The sequence below is a fragment of the Humulus lupulus genome, chromosome 1, assembly GCF_963169125.1.
Source record: "Humulus lupulus chromosome 1, drHumLupu1.1, whole genome shotgun sequence".
In the NCBI taxonomy this organism is placed as follows: Eukaryota; Viridiplantae; Streptophyta; class Magnoliopsida; order Rosales; family Cannabaceae; genus Humulus; species Humulus lupulus.
The window spans coordinates 73750503-73767578 of record NC_084793.1 but is presented as its reverse complement, the minus strand read 5'-3'; positions in this window follow the sequence as shown (position 1 = coordinate 73767578).

The following is a 17076-nucleotide window of genomic DNA, read 5'->3' as shown; positions in this document are numbered from 1 at the left end:
ACTCTGGAAAGATTTCAGTTGTGGCATGACTTATCTTGCCTAAATTTTCCAGTTATACCTTGGTTAATGCCAGGGGATTTTAACTCAGTATTTGATTTTGAGGATAGGCTTGGGGGTCGTCCTGTTTCTGCAGCTTAAATGGTAGATGCTCAAAGGTGGAAATCTTTAGGATTGGCTGATGAACTTCGGTCTATTGGTTCACATTATACTTGGACCAATAACCAAGCTGATGGGGCAAGAATTTACTCTAAATTAGACCGTATTTTTAAGAATGAAGAGTGGTTGGATCTCTTTCCTGATTCAGTAGCTGTTATAAATTGGGACATATTTTCATATCACTGTTTTTGTATTGTTAAGGCAATGACTGAGGTGAACACTGGTTTTAAGACTTTTTGGTTCTTTAACATGTGGAATGAACATGAAGGGTTCAAAATTGTTGTTATGCAAAGTTGGAACAAACCAGTAGCTGCTCATGGGTTAGACAGAGTTATGGTGAAACTTAAGAGGCTAACTCATGTTCTGAGAAAGTTTAATAAGTGGGAGATTGGAGATGTTGAACACAAGTTTCAAGTAGCTAAAGAAAGTTACAATCATGCTCATTTCCAGCTTCAGCAAGATCCTCACTCTGCTGAGTTTCAAGCTGAGGAACAGAAAGCTTTTGGTAATTTGGTTTAGCATTCCAGGTTCTATGACAGTTACCTTAGACAAAGAAGCAAAGTCAACTGGCTCAGATTTGGAGATGATAATACAACATATTTTCATGCTTGTTTGAAACAGCGAAAGGAATCAAATCGAATAACCTCTTTTGTTACTGATACTGGATAGATTGTGGATAAATATGAGGATGTAGTGGCTCATTTTTTACATCATTTTCGGAGTGTTTTGGGTAGTCAAAGTAAGACTTCGGGTTCTATTCAAAAGGAGTGTTTTATGCATGGTAATATTCTTTCTTTAGAGCAACAGCTGGCATTAATAAACCCGTTTACTAAGAAGGATGTAAAAAATGCTATGTTTAGTATTGGTTCAATTAAGAGTCCGGGTCCGGATGGTTATGGCTCGGGTTTTTTCACAGCAATGTGGAATGAGATTGGTGATGATATTTCAGATGCAATTCTGGGATTTTTTCAGCAGGGTTCGCTTCCTAAAGGCCTCAATAATGCTATGTTGTCATTGATTCCAAAAGTTGAGAATCCGACTAAGGCTGTGGATTATAGGCCCATAGCTTGCTGCAATACATTGTATAAATGTATTTCAAAGATGATTTGTGGTAGATTGAATTTGATCCTTCCACTGATAATCCACCAAAATCAAGGAGCCTTTGTTAGGGATAGACTATTAGCTCATAATATCCTTATTTTTAGGACATTCTTAATGGGTATAAGAGGAAGCATATCTCTCCTAGATGTGTGATGAAAGTTGATCTAAGTAAGTCTTATGATTCAATTGATTGGCAATGTTTAGAGGATATTCTTGCAGCCTTCTGTTTCCCGGGTCAGTTTATCAAGTGGATTATGATTTGTTTAAAGGATTCTTCTTATTCAATCTTGATGAATGGCAGAGTGCAAGGTAGTTTTACTGGTAGGAAGGGTCTTAGGCAAGGGGACCCAATGTCTCCTTTGCTATTTGTTATTGTTATGGAGTCATTTACTAGACTACTCATTCAAGCATCTCAGAATAAGGAGTTTAGATTTCACCCTAGATGTAAGAAGCGTAATTTGGTGAGCCTGTGTTTTGCGGATGACTTGGTGCTTTTTTGTAAGGGCACTAATGCTTCAGTTCAGGTTATTCAAGATTGTTTTTAAGTCATTTAGTGGTGCTTCTGGTTTAACAACCAATTTGGAGAAATCTTGAGTTTACTTTGGGGGTTTGACTGAGAATGAGACCAAGGAAATTATGAAGGGTCTTCATTATACTGAAGGTAATTTCCCTTTAAAATACCATGGAGTTCCTCTGAGACCTACAAAGTGGAAAGCAGGGGATTGTGCTACTATAATAAAGAAGATTCACTTGAAATTGCATCATTGGTCTAGTAGACATTTATCTTTTGCTGGGAAAGCTCAACTTATCCACACTGTTTTATTGGGAATTAGAGCTTTTTGGATGAGTATTTTCCTTCTCCCAAAGAGTGTTATTACTAAAATTGATCATATTTGCAGGAAGTTTCTTTGGGGGACCAGCAGTAGAAATGAAAATAGAAGTAAGCTTCACCTCACGGCTTGGGATCAAGTTTGCCTTCCTAAACATTTGGGGGGTATTGGGTTTAAGGAAGGGGCTAAGTGGAATATGGTGCTACTAGCTAAGTACATTTTGGCTATTTCCTCTAAACAGGATATTCTTTTGGTGAAATGGATAGATGCCATTTATCTTAAAGGGCAAAATGTTTGGGATTACAAAGTTCATTCAGATGTGAGTTGGTATTGGCGTAAGTTAGTTAGCTTGAAATCTGTCATCAATGCTGATATGTTGGAAAAAGCAGCAACGAACAACAAGATTAATCTTAGCAAGCTTTATGTTCAGTTGCTTAACAAGGAAATGGCTCCTTTTGCTCCTGTGGTTTGGTGTAATCTGACTGTGCCCAAGCATCGTTTTATCCTTTGGCAAGCTACTTTGGGGCATTTATTAACCAGAGATAACTTGTTAAAATGCCATATGCAACTGCCATTTGACTTGTGTCCAACTTGCGAATTGCAGCAGGAGAGCCATGACCATCTATTCTTTCAGTGCCAGTTCTCTCAGCTGGTGAGATGACGAGTTGCTGAGTGGTTGGGTCTTGATATCTGGCCGGTTCCATTTAAAGACTGGATTGCTTGGATGGTGGGGAAGCCGAAGGGTCTACAACAAAAATTGTTAGCAGCTGGTTTAGCTGCTTCAGTGTATATGATTTGGTGGAATAGGAACCATTGCCTGTTTAATTTATGTTCTTTATCTGTTAATAAAGTTGTTTTTTTGTTACAAAATTGCTTGAAAGCTAGAATTGATAATTTGTCTAGAGCTAAGTTGGAAAGCAAAGATGTAGCTTTCCTTGAGAAAATTAATCTCTTGTAATCCTCGGCTAGAGGGGCTCTTTGTGAGCTTTTTTGTGTATTTGGCTTGTGGTTCAATATAATTCTAGTTTCATCCAAAAAATATTTTAATTCCTAGAGTCTGCCAGTAGCTTTGAAATCGTTAAAGGGCTTAGTCAAGGCTGTTTACTCAATTCAAAATAGGCTGAAAAAGTGTAATTACGTGTATAATATTTCAGTGTATGCCGATATATCGCAGCTATAGGGGGCGATATATCGCCATACGGGGATACGAAAAACACGTAGCTTCGCACGACAACCTCGAAGAGCCTCGGGAGCATCAGTCCAGGCAATATATCGCCTAGTATGGGCGATATATCGCCTAGTATGGGCGATATATCGGCCGTGGTGCATGGTTTTTGAATGATTTTGAAACCGAGCTCATTTTAATCCTTAATCTCTTAATAAGTCCAGAATCTTTTTGACCGAGTCTTCAGCCTCTGCTGAACGATTATTCAAATGTTTTTCAATTAAAAAGCCATTATTTTATTCAAGCTAAATGAAGATCTTTTCATTATTGAACTCTATAAATAGGACCTAGTACCCAGCCATTTCTTCATTCATCAAGCTGAGTTCAGAGCCTACAAGCTGCTAGGATTACTTTAGAGTGTTAAACACTTGGGTCGGGGTTATAAGCTTGATCATTATAAGCTTATCAAACACTTAGGAAGTAAGGATAATAGTGTATTTCGGTTTCGAGGTATAGTTCGGTCATAATACATTAAAGGTATTCCTATGCTTAAGTTCCTTTCTGTATTCTTTCATTAGTTTTTATAGTTTATCTCTACTCAAATCCTAATTCAGTACTCTTTATTCTTGGTTAGGCATCTAAGTTCTTTGAACTTGAGGTTCTTGTTGGTAAGTATCTTTCTCAAATGGTTTAGCTCATTCTTTTCTTCTTCTTCTTTTAGAAATACTCACCTTCTCATTATGGTATTTAGGAGTGTTCCAATATCCCGACTTTTTTCTCATCATCCCGGTATATTGGTAAGGAAAATAGGATAGTTTTATATGCTTATATGTTATGTTGATATGTTATGATAAGTTATGCTATAATATGTTATGTTATGTTTTCTTATGTTTCATGGTTATGATTTACCCTACCTCAAATATTAGACAGGGGACGTAGATGGGTTATCATAAACCTACCATGTGATCTAACCTACTTTAGATATTAGAAAGGGGACGTAGATGGTTTATCACATGTTTTAATGGCCATTAACAGTATAGTCTTATATGATGTACGCCTTTATAGATATATGATTATAGTTTATAGTTTATGTGTATGATTATGTTTCATGCTTGTAGTATATTTTCCTTGCTGGGCATTAGGCTCATTCCTTTATGTTTTATGTGTGCAGGCAAATAGCTATGGCGGCAGGAAGGTTCTTGGCAGCTTGGGAATGTGTATTGAGGGAGAATGGCATCGGTGGAGTGTGTGAACAATTCAAGGATGAAGTTTCTTTTTAGTATTTTAATTATGATTTCTATGTATTTCCGCATCTAATTTTATAACCCATTTATTTAAGTTATGTTATGTTTTTATTTTCAAAACAATGGGATCCCATATCCTACTTTGAATTTTATGTAGTTTAACATTTATTTTACAAGTTTTAATGAAGTAATGTTTATTTCATATGTACGTTTTCTTAAAGATTAGTGTCTATGTATAGTAGTCATTAATGGTCCAAAGTCTAGAGTAGTTGGGTCGTTACAGACCCATAGGTGCGCGAGATGGCACCTGGGTGAGGCGGGGGTCGTGGTTGCGTGAGGCGCGAGGCCGCTGGAGCGCCTGCACGATACGGCACCTGTGCGAGGCTGCTAGAGCACCTGCGCAATATGACACCTGGGCAAGGCCGCTGGAGCACTTGTGCGAGACGGCACCTGGGAGAGGCCCATAGGTTCGTGGGTAGCTTCGTAAGGCATGGTGCATATGTGCGAGATGGGCATATCTAGGATGTAGCTAATATCGTGAGGATCAAAGGTTCCATCATTTGACCCGTGGTCTCTTGGGACTACCTCGGGGGTGTGTCATGTTTTCTTTTGGCTTCCACAGAGGTCATTTTGTGCAATGTGGCCCATCCACATATGAGCATTTAGGCCTTTGGCTCTAAGCTAGTCCAAACTCTATAACTTAGCTTGTGTTGCTCGTTGGGTCAATTCTTTCATGTTCGCAGACCCTTACTCATTTCAACATGGGATCATGTATTTTTTTTAATGTGGATTTTTGGTATCCACAACGGGCATTGAAGTACTCAACCACCCATCTGTGACTTTCTAAGTCCTCTCCCTCGAAGTGCTCGAGAAATACCTCCAGGCAAGGTGTCCTGACCGGAGGAAAGTCAAGTACCATAGAAGGGATTTCCTTTCCCTTCTAAGAGGGCCCCTCATCTCAAGGAGAGTATACCTCAGAGTCAATGACCTCATCGATAACCATTGGCTGTGGAGGAGTGGCTAACCATTGGCTATGGAGGAGTGGCCAATGGAGCATCTTCCGGAGCTGCAGGAGCCATCAGGGCTGGAGGCACAACCATCGAGGCCAAAGGCATAGCCGTCAGGGGTGAGGGCAATGCGACTGATGCCTCTGAGGTGTCTATTTGAGAGGGCCCACTATCCTCTGGCGCTTCTGCCTGACCAAGTTTGACAAGCCCATGCTTTCTGCACAAAGAAACAAATAGGGTTAGTCTTTGGAGGGAAAAGAAAGGAAATAATTTGTAAAGACAAATAACATGCATGCAAGACACTAAAGAAGTCTCATCGGGAGCCCCACAACGATAAGGCCCGAGGGTCATGAAGAGCCCAAACGTCTCCACCCAAAGACCTTTCGAATTACTCTTCTCAGTCTAAGTCTCCACCATCCAAGGAAAAATAAATACTTGGGGGGCAAATGTTGTTTGTGTTTTCACCATTATGCATGTGGCAGTAATTAGAGGAGTAATTAAGCACCTTGAGTGCTAATAAGGTTTTGTGCAATTCGCGAAGAGCTTCTCAGAGTGTGCAAACTCCTCTTAGTGCTGAAGTCTGGCCAGATGTGGTTCTCTCCAAGTGAGGCCACGCCCCGAGGTCTGTCCTCGAGGCATGGATGTCTCCAAGTGAGGCCACGCCCCGAGGACTATTCAGGTGATCCTATCGCTTTCTTCATTCACAAATCCTCCAAGTCTAGGACTCTTGTCCTCGGGTCTGGGGAAACTGTCAGGTGTCAATCGCTGCAGCTGCGGCCCACTAGAAGATTGTCTGAAAATTTTTGGTGAGCCTCGATTAATGGTGTCGAGTTCCTCACTCGACAATCGGCAGTTCCCATAAGGCCCCTGATATGGGAGAACGTGTGTTGTATCCTCATATGGTCAAATACATATTCCCCATAAGGTTGGTAGACAGCTTTCTAAAAATGGGCCCCGTGCAATCTGCATAGGCCCATGGTCTTTATTAGTGCATCCCTATGTAATTAATTAGCAGTTTACTCTCCAAATAATGTGGAATGTTGTATTAATTGTCCATTAATGACCCATGCCTCTATAAATAGGGCTGGGGAATCCCCTTGTAGAGGGTTCATAATTTTGGCTATTTAAGCATTGTAAACTTAAAGAAATATATACGTTGTTTGAGATTCCATTGAAGCTTGTTCACACAAACTTCAAACTCACTAATATCAAAGACTCATGGACTATGGCTCTTTTATAGCCTGAACCACGTAAAATCTCTGTGTTATTTTCTTCTAGTTTCTGTCAAGTTCTTAGATTAGGCTGATAGCGAAAAAGGCGGTCAACAGATGGGATTACAAAGTTAGAACACTCCTTGCTAGTACGAACTACTAATAATTTCTATCAGTATGCAGATATTTACATGGCTGAGATAATGAGACTGCATGGGTTCCAAAGACAATAGTCTATGATAGAGGTTCAATTTTTACTTCCAAATTTTGGGAAGGTGTACAATGTGCTATGGGCACTAGATTGAAGTTGAGTACGACATTTCATCCTCAGACAGATGGTCAATGTGAATGCACTATACATATTTTAGAAGACATGTTGAGAGCATGCATCTTAGACCTTTCAAGATCATGGAGTAAGTATTTACCGCTAATGGAGTTCTCTTATAACAACAGATATCAAGCCACTATAGGTATGACACCATACACGAAATGCTTTAGGGGTGTAAATGTAGGTCACCGCTTCAGTGGGATAAGGTTGTCGAAAGACGATACTTGGTTCTAGAAGTGGTAAGAGAAGCTACGGAAGCGGTAGAGAAAATAAGACAAAGAATGGTTACAACTCAAAGTCGCCAAAAGAGTTATGCAGATTCTAAGCGACGGGATATTGAGTTTTCAATAGGTGATCAAGTATTTTTAAGAGTTTCACCTATGAAGGGGGTTATGAGTTTTGGAAAGAAGGGTATGTTAAGCCTGTGGTATATAGGTCTATTTGAGATTTTAGACAAGGTTGGGAAGATAGCCTATCGTTTAGCATTATCGCCATCATCAGATGAGATGCATAACATGTTCCATATCTCGATGTTGAGAAAGTATGTGTCAGACCCTTCTCACGTGATGAATTATGAAGATTTAGAATTGAAGAAATACTCGAGTTATGAAGAGCAACCAATATGCATCTTAGAGCGAGGAACAAAGGAGACAAGGTCCAAAACAATTCCCCTAGTCAAAGTCTCGTGGAGTAATTGTTCTGATAGATAAGAAACGTGGTATTAGGAGGAAGGCATGAAGGAACAGTACCCCGAGTTATTTGGTAAGTCAAATTTTGAGAACAAAATTTCCTTTAAGGGGGGAAGATTGTAAAACCCAAGTTTTGTTTTAGCTACTATTCTGTTATTTATTGTTTTTTTTTATGATATTAGTAGTATTGTTAGTGGGAAATGGGTGATTGCATAATAATAGATTAATTATAGTATTATTAAAAATTGTTATGATGATGGATCGAGTCTTCATAGAGCCCAATAAGATTTTGGGCTTACTAAATTTGAAATTAGCCTAGAGAATTAGAGTTTCTTATTAGTTATTGTTGGCTAAGATATTTGTGGATTAGGTTGCTATCTTATCTTTATGGTTAGGTGAATTAGATAATTAAATGGAATTTTCGTAACTCTAGGGTGCTGTAACTTGGGACTTTGTTTTGACCCCATTTATATTACAATTTTAGAAATACAATATTTCAAGAAATTGTAGATAATTAAATTATCTTTACAGCAATACCAAGATTGTCCAAATCGAACTTCTACAGCTTCAGTTATGTCGATTTTACTATAGATAGGTCCAAAGTTACGAGATTTCTAAGAAAGGTATTTTTCTATCACTAGAATTTTTGTGAGAGGGAGAGGGAGATGACGAGTAAGAGAGAGAGAGAGAGAGAAAGGGAAAGTGGTTAGAGGTTGAGAGATTCTTTCCTAGCTAGTTTCATGGCCAGGTTATTCCTTAATTAGTTAATCAAAATATTAATAAGATAATGTAGAGATATTCTCTCTAGAGGTTAGGATTCTATTTTATTTTATTTTCAATTTGAGAGCGATTGGAGTAGAATTAAGAGAGAAGTTGGGACTCTAACCCTATAAATAGACCATTTGTGCTCTTCATTTTCTCACAACTTCAAAATAGTTCTCTAGCTCCCATCTCTCATCAAATTTTGCTATATCTTTACTTCCACACAAGACCGAAACTCTTAAGACCCAAATCGCAACGTCCCAAATTTGCTAATAAGGCTTAGTGCCTTGATTAGTGTGTCGGGAGGGCATAATTGGATTTATATGTGAGATTAATTGAATATATGTGTGATTATGTGGCATACATGATTTATATGGTGATATGAATATATATGCATGTTTATGTGTATTAAATATGCATGTGGGTCTATTTTCGTTAATAAGGGCATATTTGTAATTTTGACTTGTCGAGGGTATAAATATAATTATATGTGTTATATGATTGATACCACATTATTATGTGGATATATTTGCGATATTCGACTCGAGGCGATCCTAGGGAGCGGATTAGTAGAAAATTCACAACAGGGTCAAATACCCAGCTTGGGGTGAGCCTAGGGTTATTTTTGGAAACTTAATGCGTAGTCGGGATTTATTGGGTGATGGGTAGTTATTTGGTGGTTGTTTGAGTATGTCAGAATTAATTGGGAATTTATAGGACTACTTGAGGATTTGCAGGAAATGTGGCTAATGACTGTTTTTCCCTTGAGGGCATTGAAGGGAAAACACTTGGGTTAGGGGCGTTATGGTCTTTCCAAGCCTTTGGTTGGTCTTAGCTCAGGCTAGAAGCCTTGAGAAATAATCAAAAACACAATTCAGCAGCCCACTCTCTCTTTATATCATGTTTTCTCTCTCTCTCACTCCCTTAGTTGGGGCTTTGAGAAAAATTGAAGGGGAAGGTAGGGTTTTTCTGAGATTTGAAGCTGTGAATTGGAGCTAGGCTCGAGATTAGAGGCAGCTTGAGGTCGTGATCTTAGTAAGGTAAGATTTATGACTGTTGACTGACGATTTAGCCAACGACACGGAGTCACAAAAACGATAAATATTTGTAAGATGAATGCAAAAAACTAAAAAAATGTAGGATTTATAGTAGTTCAGCCCCAGATATTGGTAATAACCTACTTCCACTTAGTGTTGTTATTAATGTATTATGAAACCTGCGATCAGCAAACTAGGGTTTACTGAATTTCACAAGCTCCAAAAAAGAATACCAAAGTTTGAATATCAAGAACAGTGATTCTCTCCAAATACAAATTATTACGTCCCCATTTTCAAAGAGTCCCTTGAGTCCTATATATAGGCTCAAGAATCTACCTCTGGGCCGATGGGCTTTACATAAATGCTGATTTAAGCATATTTAAGAAATAACAGAAAACATAATCTTTACATAAAAATAAGGTCAAATATCTTCTGTTGTACGGTTAAGTATCGTTATTAAATCCATCGAGCAACATCTCCTCTGATCATTGGTCGACCTAGAGGTAATCACTAAATAGTCACGTGCAACCCACATGCACACTAAACTTGCCACATCAGCAAGTAGTATTTTTTAGGGTAAACAATGCCCTGGTTTTTAGATAATTCTATTATCGTTTAAGTGTTTTTTTTTAGGTTTAAACTTTAGTTTTGATTTTGAGTTTTGGTAAGGATATGGATTAGTTTCTGGGGTAATTGTGATGCCTATGTTGAATTGTTGAGATTCCTAGACTCAATTGAGAATTAAGTTCATGTTTAGGGTGAATTTTTGTGATTTTGGCTCGGGGAAAACGCAGGAAACATGTTGGGAATTTTGAGTTCAGGAGGTCACGCCACGACGATGTTCTTACAGCGTCGCGACCCACATGAACTCAGAGGCCTAGGGGGGTTCGCTGAACTGCCTTAGCGCCGCGGTGCTGTGTAGGTTGCGCTGCGACACGTGTCAAGGAAATGGACTTGGGAGGCTCTCTGACTTGTAGAGGGTCGCGACTCAAATATGGAATGTTGGCCAAATAGGGTTGTTAAGCTCAGAAACTCAAACCTAAAGTCTCGGGAAGGATTCTACTACCCGGTTTAGTAGAATTCAAGGTCCCGAAGGCTAGTATGTAATTTTGAAGCTTTTAATTAGTTTAGAACTTGATGATTATTGTTATTGTGTTGTGACTAGGTTATACCGCTAGGACTCGGGAATAGGGATCGTGCTCAGGATCGTCTTATACTATCTGCTCGAGACTCAAGGTAAGAAAAATACACTCTGGTCGTGGTCGGGGCTCGGACTCCTGTTATTGGATATGACTGTGGTTATAAATGTGATTACTCGACTAGGCATGCTTGTATATGCTCCATCTGATTGTGTGTTATGCAATCTATATGTTTGATTATATTTAATCTGAAAGCTCGGCCTAAGGGCGTCGGGGTCGGTAATAAGCGTGCGGAACGCAACTTGGCCTAAGAGTGTCGGGGTCGGCAATAAGACCAGAGAACTCAGCCTAAGAGAGTCAGACCTGAACATCCCCTAAATAATCAGAAGTGTCGTTTGCACTTACTTAACTTATTGATTGTTAACTTGGAACATGTGTTTGTTTGAGCAGATCATTACTGCTAAGCTTATTGCTTATATTTTGCTGCTTATTAAATTTGTTGAATTAAGTTATCTTGCTGAGCCTTGGCTCGTGGGTGCTATGTGGTGCAGGTAAGGGAAAGGGGAAGCTAGACAAGCCGTGAGTTGGAGAGCTTTAGGGTCGGTGTGTACATTTGCAGCTGCTCGATCGCCACGACCGATGGATCAACATGGACTTTAGCCAAAACTTTGATTTTGCCGCTTAGGTCAGCTTATGTTGTAATTATTTTTTCGAGTTGCAAATGCCTTGTAAACACTTATTTTTGGGATCCCATGTTCAGACTAAAACTTTTTAATGAAAACACTATTCCTATTATCAAAATCTTAAAACCCTAATCTATTAATTATCCTTAGTTGCACGTTTATATCGAAATGACTTGATTAGGAAATCTTTCACTATTTAAAATACACAGTGTAATGGTCTTGGCTATCCAGGGCATTACACAAATACTCACATTGATTTCCAAACCCTGTCTTATCTCTCCAAATCACACAGAGTTGAAACCCTAAAGCTAGTAGACCTTATTGTGTTTCTTTTCGAACCTTTGTCCCATTTTCTTAAGTGATCAAGTTTCAAGGACCAACTTTCTATAAGGCTTGGGTTACTCATAGTGGTTGGCTAAGGTTTGAAATTTTAAAAGGGTTAAGGTATGTTTTGTTAAGGTTTAGTGTTCCATTTAAGATGCATTATTTAGATTCTAATTCTATTGTTGTGGTTTTGTGATCCATGGTATATTTTGGGCGTCGTAGTTCTAAAAGCTCTTAAGATTGTAGCGCAATCATTCTCATATTTTCTCCACTATCAAGGTAAGAAAAATTAGATAGATTTAGATTATGACTATAAGCAAATTTTGTGACATTAACGTTTCAGGTACAAGAGGGTAAGTGTGATTGGGCCTAAGTGAAGCTCATAATTTGACCTAAGTGATGTCCATAACAAAAGCTGGACCTAAGTGATGTCCATAACTGTAGCTGGACCTAAGTGTAGTCCAAAGGGCTCGAACGCCCAATTTTTATAGACACTTTACCTGGCACTTGACTGTTTCGTTTATAGTTGATATGATTATGACAAGTTAAATTGCATGCATTACTTTAAAGATGCATAATTATGAACTAGAAAATGTGGTATTTTTAAATAATGAATTAATGGTGGTATTTCTGAGTAATGAATTAATTATGGTATTTTTTAATAAATGAATTATTTGTGATATTTATGAATATGTTTTGTATGTTTTGTTATGTTTGTATTTTCCTTACTAGGCTTATAAGCTCACCCTTATAGTATATTTTTGCATATTATAACAAGTAAAGAGATAGATAGTCAGTGGTGGGTTGGACCTGTATAGCTACATGTGTATTTGTGAGGGCCATATAGCTGCTGGAAGATTTAATATTTTTATTTAGTTGTTTTTATTAGTGCTTCATTTTAAAATAAATGTTGTTGGATTTTTGTTACTATTTTCAAGACACCTATTGTGTTGCACTTTTTAAAACTGAGATCATGTCTGAATTATTTTATTTTCAATAAAAAACAACTTTTATGTTTTTATGTTCAACGGTGGTTCTCTGTATTATTTTTATGAAAAAATAAGTGCGTTACAAGAACATCCACTTAATAAAGTTTGTTGACGGGATTATTCGCCAACAGATAATTATACGAATAAATGTGATGGATTAGTGCTAAATAGTATGTTGTAACTCTAAACTGGCGAAATTAGTATCGTGGGAAGGTTATCACTCATTTCCTTTAAGGTGGTTCAAAGGTTAAAATCCCTCTAGTCCACTAGTCAATATTATTGATATCTCTTGAGTGTTCCTTACAGAGTGTTTCTTTACAAAAAAAAAAATGCCCAACCCCTTGCAATGCCCAGGGTCTTGGTATTTATAGGGAGAGGATACCTGGGCGTTGGTAAAGGGGGTCATCCCGTGACCTTTTTACCCACCATGTCATCTCTATGACACTGATGATTAATTCCTAAAACCTGACAATGAGGTGTTGTCTAATCAATAGGTAAGCGGGGATAATGGGCCGCATGGCCCAAACCAGTCGTGGGGTGCCTGAACACGCACGTTTATACTGCGTGTCCGAGAATTAAGAAATGGAATAGACACGTGATGTCTGATATGTGCACGTTTACATTGCGTGGTAACCTTTACAAGGATTCGAGTGTCAGATCTATGCCGCACCTCGAGCTTGATGTAGCACCAGCTCGTGATATCCATACTGCTGGTCCACTGCCTTCGAGTAGACTGCTAACTCTCTGATCAGCTTGGGCTAGGGAGGTGGAGACTCGTAATAGCAGCTCCGGGTGGACGATTTACACATGGCAGACTAAATTATGCCTTGTTCTAGCTCGCTAATAACTTGCATATATTTAGGGCGTACATTTTAAAAACTTAGTATAAAAGTACGAGATATCAATAAAGAATCAACGCGAACTAAGTTTTTAAAATCATATATCCTGGATACAACCAGGTCCTAAACTTAGAAGTTGATTCAAATTGGTTAATCGATGTTTTTCTTAAAAAGCACGAGATATCAATAAAGAATCAACGCGAACTAAGATTTTAAAATCAGTGTCCTGGATACAACCAGGTCCTAAACTTTGAAGTTGATTCAAATTGGTTAATCGATGTTTTTCTTAAAAAGCACGATATATCAATAAAGAATCAACACGAACTAAGTTTTTAAAATCAGTGTCTTGGATACAACCAGGTCCTAAACTTAGAAGTTGATTCAAATTGGTGAATCGATGTTTTTCTTAAAAAGCACGATATATCAATAAAGAATCAACGTGAACTAATTTTTTAAAATCAGTGTCCTGGATACAACCAGGTCATAAACTTAGAAGTTGATTCAAATTGGTTAATCAATGTTTTTCTTAAAAAGCACGAGATATCAATAAAGAATCAACGCGAACTAAGTTTTTAAAATAGAAACACTCTGTAAGGAACACTCAAGAGATATCAATAATATTGACTGGTGGACTAGAGGGATTTTAACCTTCAAACCACCTAAAAGGAAAGGAGTGATAACCTTCCCACGATACTAATTTCGCCAGTTTAGAGTTACGACATTTTCATATTACGGTTCACTATTTAGCACTAATCCATCCCGTTTATTCGTATAATTATCTGTTGGCGAAGAACCACGTCAACAGTTTGGTGCTTTCATTGAGAGGATTTAGATTGGTGCTATTGCAGAAAACCTGACCATGGTGGTTACCCATTCGAGGCATGGTAATGAAGCGGATCAACATGATGGGAAGGAGGCCCACCATGCCGCCATATCCGATGAGCGAAACCCCGAGGTCCAGCAGCAACCGGGAAAGCCGCCAATGGGCCAGGGTGACACCGGAAGTTCGGCACCTCGGCCGTCAAATCCGAACCCAGATTTTGACATGCTGATAGAGATGGAGAACGCACAGTTGAGGAGTCAGCTATCCAAAGCAAACAAGAAAATCGAAGAGGTCTTGGCCCGGCTACCCCCTCTTACAATCGACGCTAACATCGGAAAGAGGCATAGTGGGACTCATAAGTCCCGCCAGGATAACCGGTCCAGGCCCAGCCGATCAGTCAGAAACTCAACTCCGAGTTCTACCCCCACGTCACACCACCACCAAGAAACTGTGTTTAAGGAGTTTCCTAGGGCCAATCAGCAATTCAGCCGATCAGTCCGAACCTCAACTCCTAGCTCGATTCCACCATCGAACGCACCTAGAAGGGCCCGAGGCAGCTCGCGGAGGAGATCCGGGGAGGGCTCGCCAAGACAGCCTGCTCCGTCCAGCTGTCCAGTACCACGGTCAAACCGCCGAGCGCAGGACACGGGGAATGGTAGAGTGGAGCGGCCGCGACCTAACTTGATCCGCCCGGACGGGACTAGGATCGGGTCATCAGTTAGGCATCCCCCGTCGCCAATAAGATACCCATCTCCTCCCCGTCCAGTTCGGGACATTCCGGCTCATGGGAGCAGCAGGAGAAATCCTCCTTCCGTCGGTCCTTCCCGTCGCAGCCGAGCGCACGAGGAAGTCCAAGATCCTCACCCTCAGCAGCAGGCTCCGATTTTTTCAAACAGGAGTTACTGGATTGGGAGTCGCCGAAGTGGCATGTCCGGTGAAGACCTGCGCCATCGCTTGAGTTCGGCTCAAAGCCCTTGGCCCACCCCGAGGGCCGACCTTCGAGATCGCCTCAACTCACAGAGAGGAGATCCGGCTAGAAATGGTAGTCATGCTCACCGAGGGGATGGTCTGTCGGAAGTACGTGATAGCGGGAATGTCCCACCTAACAAAGCTCAATCTTGGAGGGATAATAACCCGCCTAACGCGTACAATGGGACTGGAGCTGTTGAACAGCCCCAGAACAACCAGGGAAGTAAAGACCAGACCCTAGAGCATTTAGCTCAGATGGAGGAGCTGATGAAGAAGCTCTTGTCAGACAAGGAAAAAGACGAATATGACTCGGGGGACAAACTCGAGCTCTTCGCCCCCAGCATAGCGGCCACAGCGTATCCACCTGGTTTCTGTATGCCCCACTTTCCCAAGTTTGATGGAGACGGAGACCCATCGGATCATTTGGGTATGTTCAACACCCTGATGATGGCCCACAACATTGGCCCCGAGCTAAGGTGTTTGATATTTCCTTCCACCTTGACTGGACCGGCCAGGCAATGGTTCAAGCAGAGTAAAAAGCAGTCCATTAGCTCGTGGAAGACCTTTTCTGCTGACTTTAAGAGGGCATTCCGAGCTTCTCAAGCTGCCCGCATCAAAGCCGACACCCTGGAAAACATGAAGCAGTAGCCCGAGGAACCTTTGAAAGCTTACCTGAGTAGGTTCGCAAACGTCGCGACTCGAGCTAGGGACGCAGACGATAGTTCCAAGCTTATGGCCTTGAGGACTGGAATCCTCGTTGGAGGCGGATTATGGAAAGAGATACAGAGACAAGGTGTCAGCACCATGGATGAATTCCTAAACAAGGCCCAGGGATGGATAAACTTGGAAGAGGCGTGAGCATCGGTCGTGGGAACCAGCCAAGCCCCTGATCAGCCCATTGGAGTGGAAATGGATGTCGTGAAAATGACTCAAACCGTTACACAGAATAACCAATTGGGTGGAGGCAAGAGAAAAGGGAGCAGCGAGGGCGGCCAGCATGGCCCGAAGAACAACAAGCCCGTGGAAAAATTTAAGCCAGTCTACGCGACTTACCGAGCTCACAAACACTAGGGAGCACATTTTCCTAGCAAACTCTGCCCGCCTTCCCTGGAAAAAGCCGGAGCCTTTGAAGCACCAGAAGGCCAAGAGGGACCCTTCCGAGTTTTGTCGATTCCACAACGACATTGGCCACAACACTGACGATTGTAGGCATTTGAAGGATGAGATCGAGACTCTCATCAGAGCCGGACCCTTGGCTCAATATGCGCGGAATAGAGTTCCCGCCAGTCAACCGACTCCGGAAGCTCTGGCGAGTCAGCTCGGACCCCGGATAAATCAGGATACCCCTCCTCCTGTGATAGGAGGAGAGATATCCACGATCTCCGGAGGCCCCCATCTGGCCGGCATGAGCAGGGGTGCCCAGAAGAGATATGTCAATGAGTTGAAGGCTCATAATGGAGTGGAGTTCGTCCCAGAGCAGCATCTACCCAAACAACAACGATTGGAGAGGCAACCAATCTTATTCACCGAGGAAGATGCTAGTCACGTCCAGTTCCCCCATAACGACCCTCTGGTCATAACCGCCCAGCTCGCCAACCGGAGAGTTAGGAGGATACTGGTCGATAATGGGAGTTTGGTGAACCTGCTGTTTCGGTCTACGCTGGAAAAGATGGGTTTATCTGTCACCGAGTTGAAAGCCACCTCCATGATGTTGTATGGATTTTCCGGAGAAGGATCAGCGGCGATAGGGACAATCGAGCTGGTAATTACCTTGGGAGAG